Genomic DNA, 7,881 nt, shown 5'->3' with positions numbered 1-7,881 from the left:
TCCCTGTTCATATTCAAGCAAAACTTATATTTAAAGATGCAAAACAAAAAATATATCCCAGGACTGCTCCTTGTACAACTAAGGGACAGAGACACCTCCTAAATACTTTATCCCATGCATGGGTCCCCTCAAATTATATATGGTATGATCCCAGTTATTCTCATTAGGGTTAATATATAATTATCAACTATGGAATGGTTAAGGTTAATTTATACCCAAATGGGAAAGGTTATTTCAAGCAAAACAGGAAAACTAGCTAGGCTTAAAATGGCTCACAAGGGCAGCTATCCTAGTACTTACCTATGACCTTATGAACATATAAGAAACACATGTCTTGTTTGATTCACTACTTTTTGATCACAACAAAGATATTCAATAAAAACTTGGATGATAAGATGATCTATACCCTGAATTTTATTCCAAAACATCAAGGCAGTTTTCAAATTTTTTGTATTCTAGTCACACCATGTGGAGGTCCTAACCCTTTTTATAGGTTCATAGGTGTGTACTAGGCTAACGGCCACAGCTCTTAGCCATGTGTCCCAAATCTCTGACAAGTTCTGGTACCCTCGGTAAGTAGGAGATGCAGCATTTACAAGCAGGGACCTGGAAGTGAACCACTTACAGCTGTGCAACGTGGCTTTGTTTAGTAAAAGATGATATTTGGTTGCATATGATTTCCTTATATAATCTACCTGTTCTATTGTGATGGCTATTTTTTTTTTTCTAAGTGAATGTAGACTCTTAACTGTATTTGTCAGTTCTTTTATATAACATTTAAATAGCTGGAAGGCAAATATTGGTCTTATGAGTGTAAATTCACTTTTAAGGAGGACTGTAGTTTGGTGTATTCCCATTGTTCTTTCACATATAGTCTCCCACCCATACTGCATGATGGTGCTAAGCTCCTCACTGATGTCTTTGATGTAAGCTTAGTAAGATCCCATGAACACCATGTCCATGTCTATGTGTGAGATGTTTTCTGAGGCTCTTTTTAATTTGTCATAGTCTGCCTTTCCATCATCCAGAAAAGCCGATTTTCATTGATTGGGTCTGTGGTTGACTGTAACCTACATTGCCGTACATTTGTTACTTTTCTTTCTAGGTTCCCCACTTCCAAATATGATATTTTCTTACCATTCCCCTTCATAATCACTAGGTGTAAGAGTGCTTCTTCCCGAGTTACTTCCAGCGTTGTCATCCTTCAGTCTGTAGCCCCTGTAATGAAGCTCTTAACTATGAGAGCAACTAATGTGCTCATGGTAACTTCTTGCTTATATGCTATCAGGCATAATGTTATCATTGTGATTCACTTGGAGATGCATTGCATGATACTGATTGCAAACTATCAAAGAAATCTCTAGAAGAATTAGTCACAAAACTGATAGAGTTAGTATGTAAAGTGCTTCAACTGCACTGGTTGCCAAAATCCTGATAGTCTTTTTTTGGCAAGTGGATAGGCCACTCATACACAGAAGCTTTGTTTCTACATTCAAGAATGCTGTTCTGCACATAATAAACATCAAAAACACAGTCACATAGAAAAATAGGCATCAAAGCTGTAGATTATAATGTTCTAACTGCCACAACCAATGGTACAGCAACTTCACTGCTAGGTAGAAACAACAGCAAAATACTTCTCCCCAAATCTGTTAATTCTCACACCCAAAATGCAGTCCAGTCATACAATACATAAAAATTACATAAAAATAAAACCTCTGTTCATTCTCAGATACTAACTACTGTAGTTCTGATATTAAACATTAAATATGCAGTTTTTCTCAACTCTCATTGTCAGACTTGGAATACAGTCACTCGGACAATAAATATTAGAGCTACAGATATTAGCTTTCTAACCAGTTACTACCAACAGTAATTTCAGTACTAAATGGAAACAATAAAGGGAGAGCTTAGATCATTTGCAGTCAGGTATATTGAAATGACATTTGTGCATCCTGCACTCCCTTTCTTGGTATGCATTTCCTTTGGAACATTTACAGCGTGTGTGTGCGTGTGTGTGTGTCGGTGTGTGTCTGTGTGTGTACGTGTGTATGCATGCATATATATATATATATATATATATATATATATATGTGTGTGTGTGTGTGTGTGTGTGTGTGTGTGTATATATATATATATATATATATATATATGTGTGTGTGTGTGTGTGTGTGTGTGTGTGTGTGTGTGTGTGTGTGTGTGCACGTGTGTGTGTGTGTGTGTGTGTGTGTGTGTGTGTGTGTGTGTGTGTGTGTGTGTGTGTGTGTGTGTGTGCAGTTCCATGTACTGAAACACAAATGCAACTATTGTAATGGTGGGTCCACTTTCAAATCTCAAAATACTGAAATATCGAATTTTAATATCTCAAGATGAGAATCTCGAAAGTGCAATTTTTTGAAACTGCATATTAACGAATCTTAGGTTGCCGAAGTTGCAGTAGTTGTGATGCAGTCTGTTGTGTGTGGTATGCTGTCTCTTTTAGGTAGAGTGTGTTCTGGGATTTAGACATGGTAGTCGATGTGTGGGTATGTGTGGAGATGCAGGTAGGTTTGTAGTGTGTTAGGGTTTTGGGTATGAATGTGTTGTTTTTATATTTTTTGGGAAGTTTTAGGAGTAGGTTGGGGTTGGTAGATGAGAGTGTGTGTGTGTGTGTCTGTGTGTGTGCGTGTGTGTGTTGAAAGTGGTGATTTTTGTACGTGTAGGGTGTGTGTTTCTTGTGGGTATACGTTTGACAGTGTGCGATGGACGTATAGGGTGCATAACGATGGATTTGTTATGTTATTCATGGTATTGTGACCTTGGAGTTGGTATATATAAGTTGCAGGGATGTGGGGGGTACAGGGGGGCTTGTCCCCCTATATATATATATATATATATATATATATATATATATATATATATATATATATATAGGTTCATAGGTTCATAGCTGTGTACTAGGCTAATGGCCCTGAAGCCTTTACAAGCCTAGCTCATAGGATTACCCTGGCATCGTGCCACCCGACCTTAGTTCCTAGTGCCTCTGTTGAGTAGAGTCACTGGAGTGGTCCCCAGGGTGAATTTTCTATTTCACATCCACTCATCAAGATTTCTGTTGAAGAGGGCCAGTGAGGTGCTCTGCTTGACATGTATGGGAAGTCTATTCCATAGCATGGGCCGTCTTTGGGTTATGAACCTGTCCCTCCAGCATGTTCTGTTGATTGTGGTAATGAGGTTGATGTCTCTGGAGCATATGGTGTGGAGGGATTGAGATTTCGTTAGATGTAACATTTCTAACAGAGCTGGGTCAGACATGGCTTTGTAAGTCAAGCAGAGATTGCCTCTAAGTAGCCGATATGAGACAGAAAATAGTTGGAGTTTTTTGAGTCTGTCCATATAGGACAAGTGTTTAAGGCCTAGGATCCTCTTTGTGAGTTACTTTTGCAGCCTCTCCAGTTGTTGTAGGTGTCTAGTGAGGTACATGCCAAATGGGGCATTGTACTCAATGATTGGCCTAATGAGGGAAGAGTAGAGGGAGACAATGACCTCTTTCTTCCTGGATGCAAAACCTTTAGTAATGAGATGTGCCACACAGAAGGACTTTCTGACCACAGTGACAATGTGATGGTCAAAAGAGAGGTCGCTGTCAACCTGTGTTCCCAGATCTCTTATAACACCTTCTGTGTTCAATGGACTACCATCGATGTGGTAATTCAAGGGAACCGAGTTTTTCCCAAAGGGGATGATGATACTTTTTATGGCATTGATCTTAAGGCCATGGTTCTGACACCAGTCGTTGGTCTCAGTGAGCCCTTTCTGTAGGATGTCAGCATCACTTTGGGAGTTAATAATAGCTCCCAACTTGCAATCGTCTTTGAACTTTGTCAGCCAGAGTCCCTTCATGTTGGCCTGGACTTCAGAGAAGTAGATACCAAACAGGAGAGGACCCAGGACCAAACCCTGTGGGCCTCCACTCATAACTGGTTGGCAGTCTGACTTGGAGTCAGCTACTTTCACACTGTGGGTTCTATCTGTGAGCCAATTTGCAACCCACCTAGTGACATAAAGGTTGATGTCCAGCTTAGTGAGTTTTTCTATGATTCCTGAGTGGGGAATGGTATCAAAGACCTTGGCCAGATCAAGGTAGGCTGTATGAACCACCTTGTCTTCATCCACAGCGCTGGTGACTGACTAAAAGAAGTTGACCAAGTTGAATAGGCATGATTTACCCTTCACAAAACCAAACTGTGTAGGGTCCAGAGTTTGGAGATTCCCTATATCCTAGTTTATTAGGTCCATGATGATGCGTTCCATAGCCTTGCACATCAGACTTGTCAGGGTAATGGGGCAATAGTTCCCAGGGTCTGTAGTCACTCCTCCTTTGTGGAGATGGATGACTGTAGCAGTGCACCATTCGGTAGGGACAAAGCCTAAGGTGAGGCTGTGATTGAACAGGGCACACAGGTGAGGTGCCAGTTCACTCTGTAGTTCATGTAGAACACAGCCAAGGATATTGTCAGGTCCCATAGTAGCTGTATTCTTGGCCTTGGACAGTGCTGTTTTAACCTGTGCAGCAGTAATACTGGGTACCTGGGAATCTACTGGTATTGTGATTGGTCCTTTGGGGGGGAGCAGTAAAGTTGGCACTGAATCTGTCAGCCAGTATATTGGCAATATCTGTTGGCTCAGTATAAGAGGTACCATTGTGCAGTAGCTCAGAGCAAATCTGGGTATTGCCATGGAGATTCTTTACATAACTATAGAAGGCCTTGTGGTTGTCTTTACTATCTGCTGCAATTTTGTTTTCATAGCTAGCTTTAGAGGATTTGATGAGGAATCTCAACCTTTCGTTGAGGCTGATAAGGGAGTTTTTCCAGTCTTGGGACTTCACCTTATTCTGCATCAGTTTCCTCCTTCTGTTGTAGAGTTTGTTTATGGTAGGGGACCCCCAGATTGGCTTCCTTTTTTTGAAGAGAGTGTCTTGGTTCTATTGGGTATGGTGTGATCCATGCATTTGTATATGTGTTCTCCATTTGCATGGGTGCTGTGAAGTTAGTCACCTCTGTTTTTAGGAGCCCAAAGTTAGCTTTGGAGAAGTTTTTCATGGTGGTTACCTTTGTGGGGGTGGGAGGTATGTGGATTTCCAAGGTGATTAGTTGTGGTCGGATCTAACCAGGGAGGAGTTGACTATTGGTGTAGAGCAACGGTCGCCCATGTTAGTAATGACCAGGTCAAGGATGTTGCTACCTCTAGTGGGGGTAAGAACGAGCTGGTCCAGGGCATTGGAATTAATGAATTCCAGGAAGCGTTGGGCAGATGTATTGGTACATGAGTAGTTTTCCCAGTTAATGGACGGGTAGTTGAAGTCACCCAGTATGAGAGTGTCAGGTTGGACCCTAATATTCTCCAGGGTGCTTGGAAATGTGGAGTGTGAGTCTTAGGGCAAGGTTGGGGACCTATAGCAGGCTACGACCTGAATCGCTGTCTTACCCAATGTTAGCTGCACCTGAAGGATCTCAGATGCGTTATGCTGGGCTACCAGTCTGGAGATGTGCTCATCCTTTATGAATATGGAAACACCACCATCTTTGGAGCTTCGGTCCAAGTTCTGGGGCCGAAAGGTGTGGAATGCGTTATAGCCTGGTAGTGCAGGGGTGCTTTCTGCTGCCTTGAACCAGGCCTCTGTTACAGCACAAATGTCAGTGTTAGCCATTTTAAGAAGTACTTCGAGCGAGTGCATTTTGAGATTTAGACTTCTAGTTTTGAGCAGCATGACCCTCAGATTGCATTTCTCTGTAGCTGTTACGGTGGTAATTTGGTCTTTGAAACACCATTAAAAAAGGCACTATAGGGGTGGCAAGAGCCTTGGTCAGTATCCAGAAGCCCAGTGGTGACAGATGTAGGCCATCTCTGGCAAAGCATCGAGGTCTGTCAGTCATGTCATCCTAGGCAGACAGATACTGGATCCCCTTAGAATGACACCAAAAACCTAGCCAATTGTTGAACTCAATCATTTTCTGCTTGTACTGTGGTATCATTCTGGGTGATGGTAGGATGCTGCTCAGGGCTAGAGTCATACCCACCTGGGCTACATAATCTGAGAGCTCCTCCATGTCTCTTTTCATGTAGTCGAGGGAGGTACGTCTCAGGTCATTCACACCCACATGTACAATGACAGAGTCATATTCTTACCTGTTGTTGAGAGACCTGAGTGCATGCATTATGTGGTGGATCCTGATGCATGACAGGCAGCTGACTGTTACTTTCTCCTTATTCAACCTAGTGAGTGGGACATCAGTGTGCCTCACTATTGAGTCACCTATGACTAGTGTGTTGGGCATGCTGTTTTGCCTTAGGGGCTTTGGTTGAGTGACACACTGTTTAGGAGAGTTATGTGTCTCATGATTAGTGTTGTGTTGTGGTGGTCGAGTGCTTTTCTGCCTTGGAGGTCTCTGTTGTTTGGGTAGATTTTTATTGAGAGCCTCCGCGAAGGTGGGTATGTGGTTTATGTTTTTATGTGAAGGCAGTGCTGGTGTGTGTTCTAAAGGGATATGTTTTCCATGTGGTGTGGTGCAAGTGTTGACCTTCTCCTCTTGAGCAGCTATTACGGTCTTGGTTGGAGAGTGTGTGGCTTCCAATTTGGGTATATAAGTGCATCTCTCACAAGTCTGAGTGTTGGGAGTTAAGATGAGAGGGTTGTCAGTGTACATGAGGCAGTTGCTACATTGCCTCAGGATGCCCAAATTCACCAGGTTAATATTAGAAAGCACAGGGAACTGACCTTTAGACATGCCTGGAGGGGTGGGCATTAATAATAAGTACTGGAGATGTTTCCTTGTAGAACATTTAGTGCTGGTAACACTTTTGTGTACTACAATAATTACTACAAGAAGTCTGGTAAAGTGCTAAACTAATAAGCTAGTAAAAGAGCAGGAGAGGAGAGAGCTAGCAGATTTAAGGGAAAAATTGAAGAGCAGACATTGGCACTGCTTAGAAGCTTACAAACAGTCCTGGATACAGCAAATCTGTATCTGGACTAGACTAGTTACAGGAAAGGTGGGAAAAGCGGAAACTTGGGCTTTTAAACCAACAAAGTTGAAAGAGATGGAAAAACTGCCCAAACAGCCAATAAACTACAAATATGTACATTACTTGGGTTTTGTTGGTTTTTGTGTGTGTTGTGTTGGTTTGTTATGGTGTAGGGAGGAAAGTTGTGTTTGTGTTTTTGTTTGTGTGGTGGATGGTGTATTAAAAAACAGAGCATCGCATACTGAAAATTCATTATTATGAACTTTCATTATAGTGATGTTCGTTTTTTAAATTTTTCTTTGTAGTAGACTTTTTAAATTCTTGTCTAGAGATATTGAAACTCGGTATTTCAGTATTTCGAGATTTGAAAGTGGATCTGTAATGGCCACGTTAAATGGTTAAGAGTAACATACTTTACTGCATGTGATGCAGTGCATTATCACTGGCAGAGTTTTCCTATAATGTTAGGCCTTTATGTTTGTTTTTCTCTAGTCATAAACACCATGTTAAGCAGTAGCATAAAATAAATACCCTTATTGCAGACCAGAGCAGTAGGCATTTCATCTACAAGTTGGACCACTTCATTTTCTGTTAAATTAATTTCATTCTGTTTTTTTGTATACAACAGTGGTAACCAAATGGAGACACAACAGATGTTACTGTTGAGGAGGACTGTTGTACAGTAGTGGCTAGAGTAATTGGTTGTATATTACTGGACTTGAATCTGGCTACAAAGCTAAACTGAGATTCTGCATATAAGGTGTACTTAACAGAAGTTACAATTTAGTGACTGCAGTTTTGTTAACATACACTGTTTGTCTCCTGTCACTGGATCGGTGATAATTTTCCAACTGTATGTTCATTGGTATTTTC

This window comes from Protopterus annectens, chromosome 1.part2, assembly GCF_019279795.1.
Source record: "Protopterus annectens isolate FY-2018-M chromosome 1.part2, PAN1.0, whole genome shotgun sequence".
Taxonomy (NCBI): domain Eukaryota; kingdom Metazoa; phylum Chordata; order Ceratodontiformes; family Protopteridae; genus Protopterus; species Protopterus annectens.
The sequence above is the reverse complement of the archived record's forward strand: the minus strand, read 5'-3'. Positions refer to the sequence as shown.